At 38.1% G+C, this 25,421-nt stretch overlaps 1 long non-coding RNA gene across 1 annotated transcript; it reads right to left on the reverse strand.

The window, feature by feature from the left end:
• Positions 1–43: 43 nt before the first annotated feature.
• Positions 44–25,421, reverse strand: LOC135406576 (uncharacterized). Its single transcript, XR_010426349.1, has 4 exons — positions 25,239–25,421; positions 24,361–24,439; positions 3,730–3,850; positions 44–2,984 (listed from the first exon to the last, which is right to left on the reverse strand). It is a non-coding gene; the product is annotated as an uncharacterized LOC135406576 (long non-coding RNA).

Below are 25,421 nucleotides of genomic sequence, written 5' to 3' on the forward strand. Positions count from 1 at the left end.
TGATCTATAGCATCATGACAAATAAGTGTGGGTGTCAAGGCACTTGAGCAATTCCAAGAGAGCAATTTATTTCAGTTTGCTTGGTTCTTCCTGCAAACAACTGCAAACACCATGTCCCACCATGGGTTGACTTGGCAAAGCAAACACAGATGCTGTAATCTCTAACAGGGCTTATTTTGTTGCTTGTAGGAACAAAATCCCAAACCCTGTGATCAAAATCCTATCCACTATGTTAATACAGATCAGAAACGAGAAGGTCAAGACTTGAGGCTTTTAATCTCCCAGCAAAGGAAACTAATATCTCACTGAAAAGCTTTCCCTCTGGCTCAGCCTAATGTCTTTTAGAAAAGATGAAACTATCAGCAAGAGGGAGACTATGAGGAAACAGACACAAATGCCATTTTGAACAGTGATGAACTATGATTGAGACACTTCTACTCACAGAGAAAAAAAGCTGGCTACAGACCTTATTGTTTTCATGTTGTAAGACAACCCTCATTTCCTCACCCTAGAGACAACAATAAGGACAATAAATACATTTATGCTTCAGACCACTGATGTACAATAACCCAGTTGCCATGGTGAGGAACAAATGACCTGACCAGATGGACAAACAGTGTCAGGCAAACAACTCTCAAGTGAAAAAGTTGAAAATTTTTAAAAGAATGCTAAAAGCATTATCAGGAACGTTTGTGTTCCAGTATAAATCACTAAATCTTAAATGATTTAATTGAAAATACTGATTCCTTTAAAGACTTTTTCAAAATCAGAATTTGAAGAAGACACTTGTTTGGCTTTTGAGCTTTGTTTTCAAGGGAACTGAGAGCCTGCCCTTTTCAGAGCTGTCTCAATGCAAAGCATGCCCATAGCTTTTACAAACTTAATCTGATCATTAAGCTGACATGTTTAAGGTATATTAGGGTAGGATTCAGAGCTAGATTAAGAGGTAAAGATAGTAATCTTCCAGAGAGACAGTATTTTAGCTCCCAATGAGTTAGTGGAGTTATTGTTAATGCACACATAAATGTGTTGTAATTCCAAGGTTAATCTCATCCACCAGAGTTTTATTGAGCAGTCTCTGCAGCTTCCAGTGTGCTTTGAGAATAAAGCAACTCAGCAGAATTCTGCAATTCCTCCTGAAGGAGATAAGTAGGTTTTTTGTTACACAACTCACTTCTATATGAATGTCTTAAACACACTGGACAATTTAAAAGACCCTTAGAAGCCTCTTCACATTCTGGTAGGTGGATACCCCACTATCTACAGGGTATGGTGCATGAGGAAGGGATGCAGATTTCATGTCTGTCTCCCAGTGTGCTGACTGCTGACTCACAGTGGAACAATCAGAATCCACCACCAGTCAGAGCCCAAGCAAGAAGATCCAGTCCAAGGTATTGGAACCTTGACTGCTTTGCCACCAGTTCTCGGTAAATCTTACAACCATTTAGGTTGGAAAAGACCTCTAAGACTGAGTCCAATCATTAACCCAGCTCTGCCAAGCCCAGCACCAAACCATTTTCTCAAGTGCCACATCTACATGTCTTTTAAATCCCTCCAGGGATGGGAACTCCGCCACTGCCCTGGACAGCCTGTGGCAGGGCTAGACAACTCTTTCAGTGTGGAAATTTTCCTAATATCCAATCTAAACCTACCCTGGCACAACTTGAGGATATTTCCTCTTGTCTATCCCTCTAAACTAGTGGTTGTCAACCTGCACATAGAGGAAAGGAAAATTATTGGTGCACATCTTTTCACACATGTACATGCACCTCTCCCTGAAAAACACACCTCATACATAATTTTCATCAGAAAACCCTTCTGGCTGAGTTTTATGGTCATAATTACAAATTTTGGGGTTCATGGTTTGTTTTGATTGTTTGGTTTCGGTGCCTTTTTTTTTTTTTTTTAAAGAGCAATTTTTTTTTGTTTCCCTTAATCTTTTATTTTTCAAAACACCATCTGAGAGGTCCAACAGCATATTAGACTGATAACAAAACAAAATGACTCAGTCTGTATAAAAGGATGTCAAATGAGTGAGGGGAACAAACTGAAGAAATAGCTTTTTGAAAATATGTTTTGTCCCTTGGGAGAAATCTATAACTGTTGCAGCTCCCTTAAGCAATGAGGCAGTATGTGGTTCAATACAGTTTTCTGTTATAGTAACATTTACCATGCACTGATATTTAGTGTATTTTTTCCCCTAGAGAAAAAATATTATTAATATGACAACATTCATGTAAATTAAAAAAAAATCTCCTGCTTTCAAAAGGTTTCTCAAAAAAAATGTTTAACTTACACACATCCATTTTACAGCATAACCTACACAGTCATTTAACAAGTGAGGGTTAAGGTAAAGTCTAATGAGATGATGATATTTCTGTGCTATGTAAGTGCAAATGTGAACTATTTATTTGAGGAGATCAAATTATATCCTTAATAGTTCATAACATTCTGTAACTTAAACATACCTAGAAACATCCTGATGTTGGAAGCATATAATATTCAGGATTACCCACGTTTCAATTTAAATGTAAATAGCAACCCTTTTCCTTGCTGAACTCTGCCACAAGAGGGAGAGATGAACACAAAATAAACCATTCAATCAATTCTACAAATTCGAGGTCTCTAAAATAAGTGTTGTGATAGATTTAATTACAGGACACCATTCTGTTTTGAAAGACTGAACTTTAAAAAAAAAAAAAAAAAAACAACAAAAAAACAAAACACCCCCAAACAAACAAAAAACCAAAAAAACCACCACAGCATTTGGGCTCTGCAATGTGATATTTAACGAGCCCATGAGAAGGATATTATATTAAACATCATCCAAACTTGCTGTGTCCCTCTAAAAAAATCAAGTGCTTTTTCTCAGGGCATGATAATTGCACATTCACAGGGTGTAGGATTTATCTTGACATTCTACCAGCACTGTTTTGGATTATGCTGCAGGAAACACATATAGATTTCTTCTTCTCTCTCTTCCTCTGGAAAATAAAGAAGTGACAGCACAACAGTTAAAGGGAGGGAGCAAAAACTGAACTGACTGCATCTTGGAAAGCAGAAGGGATTTGCTTTTGGTTAAATATATGTACATTTATGTCACCAGGTTCTGTCAGTAGACAGAATTTGAAATAAAACACTGTAGAACAGTAGGGTTTCAGACTTTTTGAGGTGAGGGCCTAGATACTGTGAAAGAAATTATTACTTTTGCCCCAAAAAAATGAAAGAATAAGAAGAATTTGTGGGAAATGCAGCACTTTGTCCTCACCCTCACAGATTCATTTCATATTGGGTTTCTTGCTAAGACCCTCACTGGAACTCGGTGACCAAAAGTGGACAAAGTAGACTGCTCCAGAGGGAAAGATTGATCTTTCAGAAAGGGTTAAAATTGACTCAGGACAGTGAGAAATTATCTGATAGAGAAAACAGGACAATTTGCCAGAGCAGTTTGCCAGGGATGGCCATGGTTTATGATGAAGGCCCATAATTCTTGTCCATTGTAAAACACTTCTATTCACGTTTATTCAGCCATCTCCCTGCAACATGATTCCTGTTCTACCTGTCTAAATCAAAGTTAATCTTTTCTTCAGCTTTAGAGGACACAGGATTCAGGACCAAAAGCTGGATACCAACTGTTATTCTTTGTTATTATTTCTGCATGTTAACAGCACTCAAAAGACATCCTGTTTCAGGCTAAGGACACTGCAAATAAAGAAAGGGAACACTTGCCAGTTTTTTTCTGAGGTCCAATCAGTCATATAACCTGTGCAGAAAAAATTCCATGCCCTCCAATGCTCACTCTTTGACTGCAATTATTGGTGAGCACTTTGATGCCTGCAGCAGCAATGGCCTAATGAGACAAACACTGAGTTTAAAAGCAAAAACAGCTTCAAGTGTTCTCTTTCTAGCAAATTATGTAGCCCTGCTTTTCAGGCATGGCAGGAGAGGTCTGGACTAATTTCTGTCATCACCTCTGAAACCACAGCTCTCCATGGGTGAACTAAAGCATGACAGCAGCAAGGATGTTGTCCTGCTGTACTGGTTCAGCTGTGGCAGAGTAAACTGGGAGATGGACACAAAAATGTTGTGATTTAGCCTCTCCTTCATCAGCTACCATCAGAAGTTCCATATTCTGGAAGAAGAAGATTTTTTTTTCCTAGTTTCCTAATATCCTAATACAATGATGAACACTTGATCCACCAAAGGTTCTCCCTTCATGTTTTCTAGTCACAACAACCATGGACACTGTTGCCTCTTTAAAGAATCAGTCTCCACAATTACTGTAATTTAAAAGAGCATTTTTTCCTACTGAAGAACTTTTAAATGGTGCTCTGCTAAACTATTAGTGTTTGGGCTTTTTTTGAAAGCAAACCCTTGAGTAACTCGTACACACATTGTCAAATTCTTGACTACTGCTCTCTGGTTGTATTTTTTCATCATCTTCAAATACACATCCTGTCATTTACAGATTTCCTCACATCCTTTCATACTGACATCAAGCCGAGACTTTGTTTCCCTCCCTATAATGTTTGTTTCTCTAGTGGGAATTTTCCCTAATTGGAACAATGCTTCAATAGTCATCAACTAGAAGCCTTTTGCATGATTTTAAATAATCCCTCAGTTTGCTATAGTACGCATTTGTTTAAATGGACTCAGCAAACAATACATAATGGGAACTGTTATTGTCAAAATCAGAATCACTTGAAACGCCACATGCTTTTATGTCTGTTCACAGCAGCTACTCAGTCAGTCCAAGACCTTCAGTCACTTCAAATTATACTGATAATTTCTGTTCTGCACCTAATTTTAAATGTCTATGCGCCATCTATACTAATAATGGAAGAGTTTTGTTGAATTCAGGTGAACCAGGATGCAAAAACTGACTAAATGTATTGAATTATTCCAAAGCTCTCTTGAGGTGGTCAAATACATTGCCTACTAGGAAAGTATATAGGTTTTATCATAATGCAGAATCATAGAATCATAGAATATACTGAGTTGAATGGGACCCCCAAGGATTCTTGGTTTTGTTCTTTCACTGGAGCTTATTTCTTATGAAATGTAATTTGGGATATTTCTGTGTTATACCTTGTCTTAAATCAATATTTATTACTAATATTTCTGCTCTGATGCAGACTATATAAAGACATACATGAAACAAACAGAAAACTACCTAATACAGCTGTTGGTATTAGACCTTATAGAGCTAAATACATTTTGTGTTACTGTTTACCCATGCTATTGATCTAAGCAGATGAGAAATTACCTTTTTTTTTTTTTTAAATATGTAAAGGACTGTGTTTTCTATGTGTGTGTTTACGTTTAGTTTAAACTATACTGAGGTATTTTATAGTTATAGGAAGATATTTTAATAAGTAGCTAATACAAAAATGTTAAATTAAGTAAAAGTAAAGTAAAATACATCAAATAACTTCTCCTTGGTAAAAATGAAGGCAAAAAGGGAACATCTATGAGTTTTGGGTTGGTTTGGGGGATTTTTTTTTTTTTTGGTGAAGAAAATATAATTTTAGGAAATTTTTCATTTTAATTCAATGAATCAAATTCTGCAGAAATTTCCTGTGCAGTGAGGTAAAGACATAGAAATGCATAAAGTAGGAGGGACAATATGAAATTAACTTAATATCCTGCAAAATTTCCTATGATAGTACCATTTGCTTTAGTTGCCAGGGATGGTGATAGAGGAACTTAGAATTTGGCCCATATCTGTGGCCAAGCAGATTCTGCTTTCCCTGAAAATGGAGAAGTTGAAGAGCTGTGCCCTATAGTATCTTACCACAGAGTTTACTCACCGGTCCAAGGTCTCCCCCCAAAAAAACCTTGTTCTGTTGGTAATTTAGACACCCTGACTTAGATCACATGCAGTTTCCTTGAGCAGCAGAAATAATATGAAAAATACACAAAAGCAGCATCGAGCTGCAAAGCATTGGCTTTGAAGCAATGTGTCTTATCTCTGCCAAATCTAAAGGTCTAACTTCAAAAAGGCAAAGTAGAGGTAAAGGGCAGCAGGGAGGGAGAAAATGTTTCTTTAGAAGAATAACACTGCATTGAAGGAAATTAAATGGATGATGGAATGTCGTGAGGTAGGGTGGCCCTGGAGGAGTTTGTAGATCGATATTTCCAGATGTAAATCAAAAAGTTTGTTCCCAGTATGTATGCATATTCAGCTACAGTTTTGAGAATTGTTCTTTATTACTTTTTTTTAAAATATCTGAGCAATTGTATGTAAAGTATGCCATGCTTTGAAATAACATCCCTATATAAAGTAAATTTCAGCTTTTTATTTGCATAATGGTTACTTTAAATATATTAATACACCATAGAAATCAAACTGTCAAGTGAGAGAAGAAAATAGCATACAGGTGACATAAAACAGTGAACACAGAGAGAAGAGGAAAGTAAATATAATGAGCTTTTCCCAAAAAATTAATATTTAATAAGCTACTTACATCGATTATGAATGAGCTGCAAAGTTTGCAATTTGCAAACTTACTTTTGTTTTGTAAATTAGGAAAGAAAAAATTAAAGTGTTCATTGTGTGGTGACACAATGACATGGAAGAAAAAGAAGTAGCTTAATAAAGATAAAGATAATATCTATATCTTCAGCTTGCTAGTTTTTGACAAAATTCTCATATTCCTGTATTTTCTTTGTTATGGATTATGTGGAAGTCTTCAGGAAATCCTTTCTGAAAGAGAAGTATGATTGTAATTGCTGTATCTGGGCCTATCACGTTTGTTACAAGAGCTTTGAAAGGCTCACATAATTACTGTTAGTAAATCATGTTGGTATAATCAGAGTGCAGCTACAGAATTGCAAAGTGTTATTCTTATTGTTAATATTATTATTACCATCACATCAACACATCCATTAAAGGCATACAAGATCCCACTGTAATTCAATATGAATCTTTTTGACATACAAGCAAACCAATTCAGCTTTTGCTCTTGCAGTTGATGATGATACCAGAGATGGACATGAAATGGCAGGTGGAACATGATGTTGCATATTATTACAGAATTACTAATTACACTGAGTGGAATTAGTGGTTACAGTTCATTCATGTGCCTTACTGACAGAAAAAAATGGGTTCAGCATCCCGGGTTTTTATTACCAACACCTATTTTATACAGACAAAAGCACAACTACCATCTTACCTTCCTCACTTTATTTGTCTACATCACGTTATGTAGACTATTTAATTGTGGATAACTATATATAACTTTTTAAGAATGTAGAAGTTTGATGTGAGAGTCAAATCACAAGAAAGAGGAAATAAAACATTTTTCTCCAGAACCTGGGTCTAATTCTGCATTTTTCGGTCCTTGATCTGGAAATAATGATCTTGAAAGAATGATCTCTTTTTAAGAGATCATGTCTTTGGCCAGGTTAGACTAACTGCAACAACAATACTTCAGCACATCCCTATTTGTGGTCACCAGGGGTAAGAGTCAAACACAATGAGATGTACATGCATCAGTGCTCAAGGCATGGAATTGATTGGTATCATAACTGTCTTTGGTGTATTCTCCTTCCCTAAGGCAAAATCAGCCATTTCTGTGTCATTTCTGATGGATGTTTGTCCAATTTATTCTTAAAGACCTTTGATGTTTCAAGAACCACAACCACCTTCTATAAATGCAGACTATTCATGATTGTGCTCAAGATCTACTTGATGATGATCTCACTAATTAAAAAAATTATACTTAATATTGAAGCAGAGTTATCTTTGTTGTAATGTAAGGCTGCTATTACTTCTGTCCACTAAGATTCTTCTAAAATCTAGAGCACTGTCTACAGAACTGGTATTTTGGACAATCATGATCAGTCTAGTGCATGTAGCATCTTCTTCCCACCACCCTTTATTCAATGGCATAGTGTTTTCTTGCATCAGTTTGATAGCTGAGTTCCATGCTCTTTTCTGACATACTAACTTTTTAGCTCAGTGTGGTCATTACTTTTACTATGCAAACTCTGTCAGAGCCATCAAACATTTAGGATTTCTGGACCCAAGAGAGCCTTGAACAAATTCTCAGAAGCAACATATATTGGTTTGACTTGTTTGTTTTCAACAAATTTGTGATGGATGCTGATCATCTCCTTATTCCTTTATGGTTTTATATGTCAGTGTTTATGTGCTCCATCATTTTTCTCAGAACTTAAATTACAGTGACTGACAATGCCCAGTTTACCCATTTTTTTCTTACATATACAAGAAAAAATATATTCTTAAATAAATAGAGACATATGTATTTATATTTCCAGACATTCTCGAACCTGATGACAGAAAGTTTTCTTACATACTAGCTTAAATACATTTGACTTGATTGAGTAATTTAACATTTCCTGTCTCTTGGATATTTTTGCATTGCTGTTCATGAAATATAAGAGTTTCCTACCATTTAATCAAATAAGTGAAAAAATTTTTCATAGAATCCCAGGAACACAGAATCTCAATGTTGGAAAAGATCATCAAGTTCAACCTTTGACCAATCATCACCTTGTTAAATAGACCACAGCACTAATTGCCACATCTAGTTTCTCCTGGAACACCTCCGGAGATAGTGACTCAACCATCTCCCTGGGCGGCTTGTTCCAATGCTTAACAATCATTTCTGTGAAGAAATTTCTCCTGATGTCCAACCTGAACTTCCTCTGGTGCAACTTCATGCCATTTCCTCTCACCCTGTCACCTTTTCCCTGGGAACAGAGCCCGTGTGGCCCCCCCCTCCTGTCAGGGAGTTGCAGAACCAGAAGGTTCCCCCTGAGCCTCCTTTTCTCCAGGATGAGCCCCCCCAGCTCCCTCAGACGCTCCTGCTGCTCCAGACCCTTCCCCAGCTCCGTTCCCTTCCCTGCACACGCTCCAGCCCCTCAATGTCTCTCTTGTCTGAGGGCCCAGAACTGCCCCAGCACTGGAGGTGCCTCAGCAGTGCCAGCACAGGGAGGGCACTGCCCTGGCCCTGCTGCCACACCACGGCTGGGACAGCCCAGGGGCCATTGGCCTCTTGCCCCCCTGGGCACACCTGGGTTTGTGTCCAGCCACTGCCATCAGCACCCACAGGGCCCTTCCCAATGGGCAGCTTTGCAGGTACTCTGTCTCAGTTTGTAGCACTGCCCGGGGTTGTTGTGGCCTAAGCCCAGGACCCAGCACTTGGTGCCACTGAACCTTGTACCACTGGCCTCAGCTCATCGATCCAGCCTGTCCAGGTCCCTCTGCAGAGTCTTCCTGCCCTCCAGCAGATTCCCCTTCATCCCCCAACTTTGTGTCATCTGTAAACTCACTTAGGGTGCACTCGATCCCCTTTCCAAGTTCACTTGGATGTTCAAGACATCAAACAGGACTGAGCGTTGTGGGGGCCTCGCTGTGACTGTCCACCAGTGGGATGTGGCTCCATTCCCCACCACGCTCTGGGCCCGGCCATGAACCACTTCTTAACCCAGCCAAGAGTGCACCTATGCAAGGCCTGGGCTGTGGCTTCTCCAGGAGAATGTCGTGGGAGAAAGTATCAAAGACTTAACTAAAGTCCAGGTAGACACATCCACAGCCTCTTCCTCATCCACTTGCTGGGTCAGCTGGTCATGAAAGGAAATCGGGTTGGTCAAGTGGGAACTGCCTTTCCTAGACTCATGTGAAAATTGTCAGTGAAGCTTTTTTCGAGAATGGAATTATATATCCTGGTTGTCTTTATCTGTCAATAATTTCTTTCCCTCTTCGACAGAAGACTTCTACTTGGTATATTGTTTTTAGTTCAATAATAAATTAATTTATATTGCTTTCATGTTTGAGCTTTGTTGGTGTTTATCTCCACACAGTCATGAAATATTTTCATATTTTTCTCAACTTTGTTTCCATTTTATACATATTTTGTTTATTCTTATGTTTTAGATTACTGATAAGCCAAATGCAGTTTCAATTTTTCAATTAGTCCTCAATTTCACAATAATTTCTGTGTGCATCTTTATTATTCTTTACAGAATTATTACCTTGCTTTAACATATTTTTTCACATTTTCTCAACCTTTACATAACCTTATTTAGCAAAGTCTTGCCTTTAAAAAAAAAATCAATTTACTGTTATTTGTATTTCCTATTCTACCTCATGTCCAGTTGCAATCTTTCCCAATTGGTCTAAATGTTTTACATCTCCTATTACCACTACATTTTTGGATGTTTATGTCATTTAGTTATAAAAGCAACTATGGATTTTCCTCTCTTCCTAATCAAATGGTGCTCAACAAGAATATCTGTATTCTCTCCTTCAGTCACTAGCAATAAACCTTCAACAAACCATCACTGTCTGTAGATGAACCTTGGAAAAAGACATCTGTTACCCATAGATTAAACAATAGTTTTAGTGAAATGATCAAGGGAGTGTACCTGGTGGGTCAGCTCTCTTAAAGATGAGCATGTCAAAAAGTTTCTGAATGTTTAAATCTAAGTTTTAGTGTGATAAATCAGAGAGACAAATTTAAAATAGGAAAACTCAAATGTGTTTTGTAAGGCAAAATAAAAAAGGAAATCCTCAGCCTCCCTCTTGCTGATTTGGATATTGCCCCCACTTTGGGAGAAACCCTCAAGGCCATACAGCAGGTGAAAACTGGCAAGGCAGCTGGGGTTGATGGAATTCCACCTGAAATCTGGAAACATGGGGGCCTTACTCTCCATGCTAAATTTCATGAGTTTGCGGTGCGCTGTTGGGAGCTCGGTGAACTCCCATCAGACCTTCGAGGTGCAGTCATCATCACTTTGTATAAGAAAAAAGGAGTTAAATCAGACTGTTCAAATTACTGTGGTATTACTCTGCTCTCCATTGCTGGCAAAATCCTGGCAAGAATACTTTTGAACAGATTAATACCCACTATAGCAGAAGGAATTCTACCTGAAAACCAATGTGGTTTCAGAGCCAACAGGAGTACCACAGACATGGTATTTGTTCTCAGACAACTGCAAGAGAAGTGTAGGGAACAGAATAAAGCTTTGTTGATCTCACCAAGGCTTTCAACACTGTGAGCAGAAAAGGTCTGTGGCAGATTTTGGAACGTTTAGGTTGTCCCCCCAAGTTCCTTAAAGTGATCATCTCACTTCATGAGGATCAGCGCTGCCAAGTCAGATATGGCAATGCACTTTCTGAGCCCTTTTTAATTAAGAATGGTGTGAAACAAGGCTGCGTTCTCGCACCAACCCTATTCACAGTCTTTTTCAGCATGATGCTCCAAAGGGCCACAGCAGACCTCGATGATCAGGATGGTATCCACATTCGATCCTGTGCTGATGGAAGCCTTTTCAACCTAAGGCGACTGAAGGTCCACACCAAGACCTTAAACCATCTTGTCCAGGAACTGCTTTATTCTGATGACGCCGCCCTTGTCGCCCACACAGAAGCAGCTCTGCAGCATTTAACATCCTGCTTTGCAGACGCTGCTGAGCTCTTTGGGCTGGAAGTCAGCTTAAAGACAGAATTCTCTATCAACCGGCACCTCAGGAAATCCCCCATCATCCCCATATCACCATTGGCCAATCAGAACTCAGATCAGTCCAGCAGTTTAATTACCTAGGTAGCCTCATCTCCTCGGATGGTGAGATTGACGGAGAGATAGACAACAGGTTAGCAAAGGCAAATAGTGCTTTCAGAAAGCTTCATAAAAGAGTTTGGCAAAATAAACACCTGAAGAAAAGTACCAAGATCAGTGTTTACAAAGCCATAGTGCTGTCTACTCTCTTATATGGTTCAGAATCATGGGTCATCTACCACCACCACCTGCGTCTCCTAGAACGCTTCCATCAACGCTGCCTCCATACAATCCTAAACATCCACTGGTCAGATTATGTGACCAATACATCTGTTCTAGAACAAGCAGCAGTCACAAGTATTGAGGCCATGTTACTGCTGTGTTGGGCAGGGCACGTCTCCAGGATGAAGGACCACCGCTTCCCTAAGATCCTGCTTTATGGTGAACTTACCACTGGCTGCCACAAGAGAGGAGCCCCGAAGAAAAAATACAAGGACTCCCTGAAACAACATCTCAGCCTTGGCCATATTGATCACCATAACTGGTCCACTCTGGCCTCCAATCGGGAGGCCTGGAGACACACCATCTATAACGCAGCTGTCTCCTTTGAGAACACACGCAGGATCACTCTCGAGGAGAAAAGACAATGCAGAAAGAACCGTGTCTTGCAGAATATACCATCTAAGGAGTCTTTCTGCTGTACCTTTTGCAATCGGACATGTCTGTCGCATATTGGTCTTTTTAGCCACCAGCATGCCTGTAACAAATGTGGATAGAGCCCTTCCCAAATCTTCGTTTGTGAAGCCTAGCCATGATGATGATGATGGTGATGATGATGATGATGCAAGATGACCCAAAAGTTAAATCCAAAAAAGGACAAGTCCAGAGAAGGTCAACAAAGGTGATGAAGGGTCTAGAGGGTAAGTCCTATGAGGAGTGGCTTAGGGAGATGGGGTTGTTCAACCTGGAGAAAAGGAGGCTCAGGGGTGACCTTGTTGCTCTTTACAACTCCCTGACAGGAGGTTGTAGCCAGGTGAGGGTTGTGCTCTCCTCCAAGGCAACCAGTGATAGAACCAGAGGACACAGCCTGAAGCTGTGCAAGAGGAGGTTCAGGTTGGACATAAGGAGGAATTTTTCGACAGAAAGATTTGTTAAACATTGGAAGAAACTGCCCAAGGAGGTGGTGGGTTCCCCATCTCTGGAGACATCCAAGAAATGACTGCACATGGTACTCAGTGCTCTAGGCTGGCTGATAAAGTGGGGATTGGTCACAGGCTGGATTCAATGGGCTGGGGGGGCTTTTCCAACCTAATTAATTCTGTGATTCTGTGAAACAGCACTATTATCAGACAGTCTAATTTTAAGTAAATCGGACATAACTTTATGGTGAAATAATGAGCCCCTTTACAGGTAAGTGATAGTCCCTGTTAGTGGTTAAATTGCTGAAATACACTAATGACTAAACATTTAAGGCAAAATAGTTGTTCATTTTCCCTTCTCCACAAAATCATGTTCCTATGAATTTAATAAGGACAAAATTCAAAGACAATGAAAATATTGCTGATATAGTCATTGATGCAGACACATAAAATTGGACAAGATAATACAGAATGGAAAGAACAATTTGCTTATTAGTTTCTGCATCAACTATAACCACTGAGAAAAAAAAATAAAAAATACCATCCACCAAACCTCCTGACCTCACAGCACATAGTTCCTAAAAACATTTGTATCAATGTGGACTTGTCTTTCTTATTTTTAAAGAACATATTAAAAAACCCTGCAAAATAGCACAACAAAACCAAACAAAAAAAACCCTCAAATGGTAAGTTGTATAAGGAATGAGATAAAAAAAAACCCTGAAATTTATATACAGTAATTGTATAAATGGGTGGTACATCAGTGGGCAAAATAACATGTTAAATTTTAAAATCTATATAGAATGTAAATATCTGCAAGTTTGTGTATACCACTAAGACATTTTAAGTGAGAAAGGAACCATAATATAAAATATTACAAAGACTACTAATACACAATACACTGGAGTGTTAAACCTGTTTCCTTTAACAAAACCAAGAGTTTTTCAATAAAGGCTGATCTTTAAACCTAGTTCAAAACTGATTTTTCAGTATTTTTAGTGATGTGTTTATCATCTCAACGTGCAGCTTCGCAGCATTTAGCTCTACTGGAGATGAAGCCAAGGGATTTTAAAACACTATCAAGGAAACTGGTGCAGTAGAGAAGCACATTTTAAATTGCAACTAACTTACAAGGGTCACCTTCAGAGAAGTTAATGGTTTAGATGAGCACCAGGTTTGATCTAGTAGAAGCATTTTTCACTCCTTAGGAAACCTGGATCTATGACTAAAGACCAAAATAAACACCTAGGAATACGTTTGGTTCTTAACTCAACCACGTCTTTCCAATACACTTTAGAAGTTGAACTGCCAGATACATTTTGGGCAAAGGTAAGAGTAAAATAGAGTGATAATTTGTTCACTAGGAAATATGAAGACCAAAGGTTTTTTATTTGCAAGATAATTAAAAATGTTTCAATAAAGTAATAATTGAAATAAGACTATCATGTTAAATAGAATGCTGTAATAATGTTTTATTTATTCTTAATCACTTTTCCAGTGTTGTGCATGGAAATATTAAATAAATTAAATTGTTGAGGTTTTTTTTTTCCAAAATTCATTAAATAAATAAAGGAAGAAAGGAGAATTGAACCTCAAAAGACCTCAGAATTACAAAAGGCCATGCAAAAATCAAATACGTTGAAGTAATTTTTACATTAATATTGTTAAGTTAGCATCAACCCATGCTCAGTTTTGTTATTTGATTTAAAAGTAATTTGTTTTGTTAATCTCTTACTTAATTGAATAGAGAAACAAGTAAAAAACTGGTTCTGCTAAAAGAATGGAAGAGTTTGTATCAATATAGTTACATTGGCTTGTAGAATCATAGAATCAGACTGGTTTGTGTTGGAAGGGACCTTAAAGATCCACCCCCCTTGCTGTGTGCAGGGACACCTTCCACTATCCCAGGTTACTCCAATCCCCTTCCAACCTGGCCTTGGACACTTCCAGGGATGGAGCAGCCACAGCTTCTTTGGGCAACCTGCGCCAGAGCCTCACCACCCTCAACCCAGACCCTAAATTGCATTGGACAAGATTTCCTGTGTAAACGAGCTCTTTTTCCAGGTTTGTGGCAGTACGAGTTGCAGGCTGCAGTAGTTCTGCTGTCATGATATGAGGTCTTTTAAAAATCTGATTTATGTCTGCCTCTAAAGATTAGCGACCTGCCAAAATTATCTCGGCAAAGCACTCAGGGCTTTTCAAAAAACTGGTGATTACTAGGAACCTTCTAACACCACAAACTCCCTCCTCTGATTTCCAATAGAATGAAAAGGAACTTCTATTTATAGGACAGCACCAAGTCTAGTAGTAGGCATATGTCTTAGAAAAAATGCCCTGGTTTTATCAAAAGGTGTAATACAAACTGACCACATTTATTACTTATCTTATAAACACAATATCTAAAGAAGAGATATTGTTCCTGAAGCACTTCAGCTGATTTTTGAAGTACAGCTTCATGACTGTTTCAGTTTTATTATATTTTGTAACAAGTCTGATATTTTTATTGCAAGAAGTGAACTTAACACTTATGAAAGGTACTGGAAAAGAAAATCTTTCAATTTAATCCAGAGAAGAGCTGGAGTGAAGAAAGAGGTAGAGGGACATATCTCTGCTTCTGGATGGAGCACTTCAGCCTCCTCTGTACTGCTTTGCAGTGACCACGGTCATGAATTACTTTGGATTTTGCACCTATGAGAAGAACTCGGTTTCTCGTCTCTCCCTAAATATGAGCAGGCATTTAGTTACATAAAGAGAGAAGTACTTATGAAGTACTTATGGTAGAAGAACGTAAAAGAAGTAAGAAGAGAGAAGAGAAAGTACATCATCAGAAGTCTCATAATCTAATTTTAGTTATTTCTTCACTCTCCATCTTAAATTAGCAACTTTGTCTAGGAATACAAATATCATTTTAGGCTAAACTCAGAAGTGATATTTAAGGGTGTTAGGCTTTAACAAACTCTTTTTCAGAGTACAACCAACACTGGAAAAGGTAGCAATGGTGTGACTCACAATAAAATTTACTTTCAATATCCTATGGTATTGGTAAGTGTCTGAGTCAGAATGTACAGACTTTAGTTGATTAATATCAGGCTGACAACCTAAAAGGTGGTACAAGTAATATCACCTTTCCCATTTATTTAGACTGCTGTTTCACTTTGTTGCAATAATATAATAAATAAGTTTTCTGTGTGATGATGAATGTAGTTATGAGAAACAGAACTGTGTCAAGAAATCAACATTGACATAAAAGTTAGAAACTTCCTCTTCTAAAAACAATCTTAAGAATCTCTTCACTAATTCTTTTCTTGTTTCATAGAAATTGTATTTCTGGAAACACCCATATAGGCTGGGAGCAGCTAGGCTAGTGACTGTGTTGGGAGCTGGAGTTGAAATTCACAGAATCATAGAATGGCCTTGGTTGGAAAGGGATCTTAAAGACCATCTTGTTCCACCTCCTGACACGGGCAGGGACATCTTCCACTATCCCAGGCTGTTCAGAACCCCATCCAACCTGGCCTTGAACACTCCTAGGGATGGGGCAGCCACAGCTTCTCTGGGCAACCTGTGCCAGTGTCTCATCACTCTCACAGACAAGAATTTTTTTCTAATATCTAATCTAAACCTACTCTCTTTCAGTTGGAAGCCATCCCCCCTTGTCCTGTCACACCAGGCCCTTGTAAATAGTCACTCCAGCTCTCTTGAAGGCTCCCTTCAGGTACTGCGTTCATACATTGTGGAGAAATTTTGATCCATGTCTTCAACATCTTCCTCTAATTTCTGTTCTTCTGCCAAAGACTGGAGGAGCTGATCACATTCCAATACGTATATTTGAAAATAAAGAGAGGACAATCACTGTTGAAGGGGAAAACAGAACAGTTTGTTACGTGATCTCCTGACTCAGTGATCCCCAAGGCCTTTTCCATCCATGTGATCCTATGATTGTATGAAACATGGCTACATCCATATGAATTTAGCCCTGGAGCCTGCAGAGTTCATAAATTCCTCAGGGTTGGAGCGTCAGGAAGCATCAATGTTTCTGGTGTTGAGCCAACAAGCGTTCCTCCCATCAGCTCACAAAGTGCAGAACATTCACAGGAAAGACCCTTACTAAACTTTGCAAAACTGGTATTGAGAGCTGGGCAATTATGGGATGCTTGTTGTCCTTGAGTACTGACTTCAGTTCTCCTTTGGGCACCGTTGAGCAGTGACATCCTCAGCCTGACAGGACAGACGAATGTTCTCTTGCAGATGGAGCTCTTGGGAATGCCCTGCTGGAAGAAAAAATTTCCATGGTGCCACATGCTTTGCAGTGTAAGCAGACTGGGAATCAATTATGAGGGGCTGCAAATCACCTGTGTTCTTTGGCATATATACAAGTTTTATTTTCAGGAGGCTTTATATTGCCTCCCATATTATATATTTGCATCAGTAAATATGACACCAACAAAAAAACTTCTTTTTTATTAATCTGTCTGTAAAGGAAACATAGCAGGCGGTAGAGATGGAGAGAGAAATCTCAGTTGCTTAAAAAGAAAAAAGTCAATATAGAGGAACTAAATTTAAATAAATAAAACATCATGTAAAGACTCTATTGTGACTAGTTCACATATTTCTGTGCTTTAGTCTGTGTACTGCAATATTCTTTTTGTTTCTTTTTCAGTATTTTTTTTCCCCTCAGATATTTAAATTACACCTGATTCTTTTTATACTGGGGCCTCAAAGCATAAATGTAAGATCACGCCACCTCTGCTGTTCACAAGGAAGTATCAATCACAACAATTTTGTCAGAAGCTAAGAAGAAGCAGAGCCTTCTTAGGAATTATCCAAGGACTTCTAGCAAATTAATTAAATTTTTACTAGGTTAATAATTGTTCCTTGCCACAGCAACAATTCCTATTAATCCAATAGTCTGAAGAAGAAGGTATCCACTGATGGTGCCAGAAAAACTGTGCCACCTCTAAGTTGTGACAATGTTTCAATAAATCACCAGAAGCACGCTTGATTGTAGAATGTAGGAATCTCTTTGTATGAAGAGATAGCCACACATAATGGATAATTTAATTTATATATGTATATGTATTTATTTTCATATATACTTATGTATATTTATTTTTATATATTTATACATTTATGTATTTACACTTCTTTATATATATATAAAAAGAAAAATTTAAAATAAGGAATAAAAATTTGGACAAGCTCTGTGGAGTGAAAGTTCGAAGTTGTTTTGGAATGAAACAGCAAAAATCTCACTGTAGTGAGAAGTCATGTTCTAATTAGAAGTTACCTTCTAATTCACACTACATTGTCTGGTTCTAACAATTCAATTTCAATTATTTTTGATACTTTATTTTCTTATTAAATTCTATATTGTGCTTTAAGTGAGACCTGAAGGGAGGGTGACAGACAAGAGCCTTGAAATAGCCATATGTAAATATATATATACTCATTTGCAGATAAAGGTACAAGATGATACAAACTATTTGAAGCTCAAGAACAAATAGGAGTCTGGGGATCAAAGCAGCCCAGGTACCTGATATCACACAGTGAGTGTTTCTGTTCCTTACAGTGGAGCTATAGTTGAAACAGAATTGTTCAAAAGAGAGAGACCGTGATATCAGATTTGTGAGGAGCAGAAAAACAGCAGTCCAGATCTGTGGTAATGAATTAATACCCTTCTCAGGTATAGGAGAAAATGGCATGGGGCTGATTCAGGGAGGTTTAGGCTGGATATTAGGAAAAGGTTCTTCTCCCAAAGGGTGGTTGGGCACTGGAACAGGCTCCCCAGGGAAGTGGTGACAGCACCAAGCCTGACAGAGCTAGAGGAAAGTTTGGATGGTACTCTTAGGCACGTGGTGTGACTCTTGGGTTGTCCTGTGCAGCATCAAGAGTTTGACCTGGTGGTCCTTGTAGGTTTCTTCCAACTCAGGTTATTCTATGAGTTTATGAAATAGAAGCTGGTGATGCATATTCACAGAATACATCTCTTAATGATGGTTGACAAAGTAGGTAAAAGACAAAGAAAGTGTAATCCTAGTCTTTCTTTTCAGTTTAACCTTTTTTTTTTAATTTATTTATTTTGGTTGTTGACTACTTCATATTTATTGCAGTGGTTTTCTGTATGGTGATCATGGAATGGTGCAATTATACAAAGATTCTAAAATGCAGTATTTAAATCACTGCCCCTGTAAGACCAGCTTCCAAAGGCAACTCTAAATCAACCACTCCTACATTACTGGAGCAGCAGGAGATGCAATCTCAGACATGTTTTTAGCATTTTCTCTCAAGAAGCTAAGGGACCTTGCTGTCTGAGCATTATTTTTGTGTGCAATGCATGTCACAGCTCAATTAAAGTTCCCTGTTTGCCAAACCCTACACAGAAACAAATTGACCACGTATAGCTGACATATTTCATTGTAGTTCCTTCAATAAAAGAAGCCACATCTCTTTTAACTTATCTGAAGATCAGGTTTATCCTGATGATATAATAATGGCCAGTCTTCGCAAGCGAAGATTTGGGAAAGGTCATAAACCCTTCGAGCCTGCGCAGTGGATTTTTTTAGGTGAGACACAGCGTGCGCTGAACTGAGCCCACCCTTTAATCCTGAGGTTCATCTGCCGGGGCCGAGCAAAGCTTGGACAGTGGCAGTGAGGTCCCCAGGACGTAGCTGGATTGCCATACAAGGCTGACTCTATAGATAATCTACCTTCAGTCTTAGTTAAATACAAACCCTACTAGAGAGCAGAACAAAGTTTATTCATAACCCCTTTGGAGCTTCAGAGGCTATAATCTTGACTAAAGCTAAACATCAGTGTGATTTTTATCTCCCACATTCATTTAATTAAACATGGCTCATAAACTGCCATCATTAATACTAAATCACCATGAAAAATCTCTGTAACATTAAATTAACCTTTGATTCTACATTTTTCCTTTTATGTCATATTTGATAAATCTTCCAAGGGGACTAATGGATATGATTTAACCAGAGACAAACAGCTATATGCAAAGTACAACAGGAAGCTGTAAGATTCAGAAAACATTATTACAAACAAAAAGGCAGTTGCAATCAGGAATATGATATTAAGATGCTTATTGAGCTTCTTATAGCATGCTGTTTTGTGATGTTCAAATAATGGAATGCTGTGACAAAATCTAGTTCAAATCAAGTGAATCTCTCAATATTTAGCTATGGATCATTTAATTTGACTTTCTGTGTATCTCTGACATTTTACGTCAATCATGTTGTCTTTCATCATTGATTGCTAATGATTGCTGATCATCATTACCCTTCAAGATGGAAATTGGTCTCAATTTTTAAAGTGAAATTCCTCACCATTTTTTTCTAGTCACTATTTCTTGTCATGGCTCTGACTAAACAAAAAAGTCTCCTGTTACGCATTATGCTCTCTTGTCAAGCTTACAAAATTGTGGATGTCATTTTTATCAATCTTCTTTTGATTAAGTGGTTCACCTAGGCTCTAATATTTCCACTGTGAGATGCATTTGGTAGATGCCAAATTACTTCACTCCTTTTTTATTTCATCGTCAGTTTATAAGTTCCTCTGTAAGGTACAAGCACAAGAACTCCATGCAATATTCTATTTCCTGTTTCAATACTGCCACACATAGTCATAAAAATTCCACTTCTCTACTTATTGCTTCATTACTGCTAGCAATTTTTGCCACAAGCTGGCAGATTAAGTAAGAGAGAGAATTTTCTTTTTTTGTCTCTAGCTAGTAGTATCTAATGCAAATGCATCTCACTAATTAATTGTCCGTGATCACTCTTCTAGATAGCCAGGCCCTTTTCATAGAATCATAGAATCATAGAATCATAGAATCACAGAATCATAGAATCATAGAATCATAGAATCATAAAATCATAGAATCATAGAATATTTCGGGTTGGAAAAGACCTTTAAGGTCATAAATTCCAACCATTACCCCAGAACTGCTAACTCCACTGCCAGACCACACCCCTAAGTATCACATTTACACACCTTTTAAATATCTCTGTGTATGGTGACTCCACTACTGCCCTGGACAGCCTGCTCCAAACCCTGACCCTTTGGCTAGAGAAATTTTCCCTAATATCCAGACTAAACGTCCCCTGAAACAACTTGAGGTCATCTCCTCTCACTCTACCCCTTGTTACCTTGTACTTCCCTTCACTTCAGCCTCCTATCAGGAAGTTGTAGAGAGCAAGGTCACCCCTCTTTATGTGCCATCCCATCTTTACTAGGAGGTGGTTTTTTTTCTGCAGTAATTCCCTTTTGAAGCAATAAACATGAAATAGGTATAACGAATGTTAGTGTATCCAGTGATTATTTTCCATTAACAAACACTTAAAAGGTTTCCATTAGCAAATTCAGAACCCATTTAATATGACCTACAGATAGTTGTAAATTTTTTTTTAATCACCTCCTCATCTGATACAAGTCAAATACCACACTAAAGTCTACATGTATTACATATACAGAGCTACCTTTATCAACCAAATTTGTGGTCTTATCAAATAATGAAATCTAAGCTTTTTGACAAAACCCATTTTCCATGTAACCGCATCGACTGAAGTGAATTACAGGCCCTCTTTCTGATTCTTTATTAATGGGAAATCATATTGACTTTTCCATTATATTGTCTGAGTTTGATGCCTGGGTAACTGGCCTATAATTACTAAGTCTTTTCAGCTCATCCTTTATGAATATAAGTTCTACCGTAACATATTTTCAGAACTATAGGTTTACCTAGAATTTTATTTTTTTCTTAAAAGTGACTATTTATTTATTCATTATTTATTTCAGTCATCCACTCAAATGTTCCTGGATGCAATTTATCTTAGTATGTGGAGTTTATGCTTTTATTTCAGATACATTATGAAGCTGGTAATTAGCCTCATGTGATGCAAGCATGTCATTCTCTGCAGTGATGATGTTGGACAAACGAGTGCTGATTTTGTAATTTCTTTGTAGTTGTTATATTTATTTCATGGTCTTACCTTCTGTTTCCCACCATCACTGAATCAAGATGGCCATGCACTGAGTGCTATCCTTTGTTTTCATAACGAACTTTACATTTCCTAAATATAATTTTAATTAATACTTTTCTTTCTATACCTTTTCGTGTCATCAATTTCATATGGAACCTTCATGTTTCTTTTTTGTGTGTGTTCATTCAATTGTAAATAACATATTAATGACAAGTTTTGGTTGTCCAGTGGAATATTCTAATTTCCGGATATTTTTGCCAAGTCTTGTAAATGCTAAACAAGGAACTGATATTTTTGTGATCAGCTTGGGACCACAATTTTTTATTTTCGTCATTGGTCTGTGGTACTTCTTCAAGAGGAGAAAAACTATTTGTAGGAGTAATCAGGAAGTAATAATAAACAACCTGATGATATCAGACCTAGTAAGGACATGTGATGAGATTTGCGAGTGTTTTACCCCTTTCTACATAATTTCAATCAGGGAATTTGTTCAAATTGTGATGAGGGAATACAGATGTAAAACTCTAATACATTAGATCGCATCTAAACTCAGAAAGTATAAATGCACAGTTCATCTCTGAAAGCTCTTGTAATTGTCTCCTCCTTTTCTTGAGAGAAGAATAATTTATCTCACGTTTGTTAAATGGAAACACTGTGTAAGTATGCAGTTACTATAACAACAACTACATCATAATTTCAAACCCTGATTTTCCCTTAGTAGGGTGCTTACTAGCCATTTTTTGTTACAGTAGACTGGAGATTATTAATGTATTTTCAAATGCCTGGAATGTGTAACTACTGCCAGACCATGCATGAGGCTATGCAAGGACACAGTTCCAACATGTGAAAGAAAATAAATAAGACTCTTTCTCGGCTCTCCTTCACTGTTTCCTGCAAAGAGATCTTCCTGCCTCACCATGTGCCCTTTTTAAAGCCATGGATCCCTTGCCATGTCAGAATCCATTAACAAAAATGTCTTTCCACTGTATTTGGTAGCTGGTTCGTTACACTCACATACCACTTGCTCTGCTTTTGTGCATGGACTACTCACAAGCTCTCAGTGCTTCTTCAACACCTGCACAGCTGGGCTGTAGGGTTTTGTTTTACTCAGGCCATCCTGATTTCACCCTTCTCCTGGCTGCATATTGTCATCTTCATGATTCTGCTGTGTCCATTTTTCCCTCTCAGACCAACTTTCCAAGGTCTTTCATGGACCTGCTTTTCCATAATTGTAAGATAAAGAAGAGCTGACTGGTGCAGAGGGAAGGAATTTGTTCTGTCAAGGAGAAGACTTCAGACAAAGGAGGCTATCACAATTCACCACAAAATATCCTGCCTTAGGCACTTGCAGCTTAAGGAGTAGCAGCTCTGGTCTTTTCCAGTGTGAGTCTGTTCTAGATGCATCCTACATTTGTGGATGACAGATCAGGTTCAGCTTCTGTATCTGATACATGAAGTGCCCCATGTGCAGGAGGCAAGGCTTCTTGTGAAATATCCTAAGGTAGGAATGATATCTAAACATGGGAACAGTTAGTTCTCCATTTTATCATCTCATCTAGACAATATTTTTTGGAAGCTTTTATTTTTTGAAGATTTGTGTTAAGTTGTTGGGTTTTATGAGTACAGGGAGAAAAATTTAGTCTTATTATTTCCAAAAAAGACTTGGATCAGCAGGGTAGTAGATACAGTAACTGAGATACTCTAAAGAGAAATAAATGCTCTTCACTCTAGATCCAAGTACGCTGAGCAAAGAAAAGAATGTGCCCTGCAAAATTCTGTTTTCACTCAATCTGTCATCCACACTGAAATGCCATTCCCAGGGTCCAGCCTTGCTTCTCACTTCCTTGTATTTATCCTCCCACACACGCCACGATGCTCCTTCCCCTCTGACACAGTGTTTGTCACTTCACAGTCCACCCTCTCATTTTCTGCTGTTTGGTCTCCCACCCTTTTCTCAGGAGTTATATGAATTGATTTTTGTGTTTTAATACTCCAATTGTGCTGTTTTCCTCGTGTGCTCAGATTACAGTTCCCCAAAATAGAAGTCCTCTTCCTCCGACACAGGTGAATTTGCAGTGTGTCACAAACAAGCCTTTCAAGACCCAAACATGACCTGCCTTCAGCTAAGCACTGAAGGCTGAGAGGTAACACATAAACCTTCTCCAGTCTGACTTTGAAAGAAACTCATGCCCTCAGAAAGTCTTTACCTACACACTCTTTGTGAACAACCCAACTCCTTATTTTCAGTTTTATTTCCCCCCAAAGGATAGGAAATACACAAATCAGATGTAATAGTAATATTCAACAGTAATAATGAGGATAACTATTTGAAGTATGAATCACGAGCAGTATAACAATTTGAAGTGTGAGTCAGATCTGGGCAAAGAGAATTAACTTGTCAGCTCTTCTAGACTTTCAAGCAGAGGATAAAATCTTGGATTCTGGAGTATTATCCATGTGTGTTTCCCCTTTCTACAACAATTCAAACAATGATTTTGATTTTGATGTATTTAATGGAAAAAAAAGTTCTCAGTTTCCACTGTAGTTAAAGGTTAAAACTACATATACCTAAGATCACTGGTCATGTGACCACCACAACTTTTGGGGGCAGGAATTATTTCAGCAGAGGTGAAAAGCAGAAAAACTACCTGTCATTTTTAAAAATTCTGAAGTTGTTACAATATGGATTAGATCACTTACCAAATCTCACACGGTGTTCTAATGTTGCAGAGTGGCTGCAATCAGCATGGTGAACTTCCCCTTAATAATTGATATCAGGCTGCAATAAATGAAGAATTGTTCAACTTTTATTGGAATTATAGTCTCTTACATATGAATCTCATAGTATCTTATATATAAATATGTAGGGTTCCTCAACTCTGTCAGTTGAAACGGATAAGATTCTTCCCCACAATCCTTTCCACTGGTGTTGCCGCTGTTTCTGGTGTCCTTGCTCATTAACTGTGTCAATACCAGGAAAAAAAAGAAATGAACCAAGGACTTTATGGAGGGACACAGATTGCATTCATGTGTCTAAGCGCCCTATCCAGCTGCCCTGTCCCCAAAAAAATCTTCATCCATGATAATGGCTGAGAAAAATCCCTGTCCCTTCCTGTTTTGCAAACTGTTTGAACACTGGCTATAAAAGCACTAACTGGAACAGATTAAAACCATGCTGGTGTAGTGATTATTTTTAGGTTATATCCCTGAAGCATAAACACAGGGATTTTCACTGGTAGATCCAAGGGTACAGAACCATTAATTTGGAAAACATGGCATTAAAGTGATTTTGCTGGAAAAAATTAGTAGATGTCTCATCTGTCAGTCTAGTCTCAGTCAGGGTCAATGACCTTACTTGCTATCAGTGGGGCTTCATGGGTTTTAAAGATGTTTAGCATTTTCAAATAATGTTAGCCAGACATGGGTGAACCCCTCATCCCCCTTCATCCTACTATTAACATGTTTAATCATGCAGTTTATACTTTTAAATAGCCTTTATCTTACAATAAGGGTAATTTTCTTTCTCCCTGTTTAATTTGAGCATCCTTGAAAGGTGGTTTAAAAAGTTGTTTAAATACCTTCAGGGTTGTGGAGAGTTCATGCTTTCCAGTTTCCCTAGGTACTTGAGCTCCAGCAAATCCCATAGTTGTGGTCATTTATCCATTTTTCTTAGCCTGCTTTTACATTTTCAGATCCTTTCATGTTGCCATGGTTTGACAATAGGCAATTATTTTATTTGCTTTCCATGCATATTAACCTGC

The sequence above is a fragment of the Pseudopipra pipra genome, chromosome Z, assembly GCF_036250125.1.
Source record: "Pseudopipra pipra isolate bDixPip1 chromosome Z, bDixPip1.hap1, whole genome shotgun sequence".
Lineage (NCBI taxonomy): Eukaryota > Metazoa > Chordata > Aves > Passeriformes > Pipridae > Pseudopipra > Pseudopipra pipra.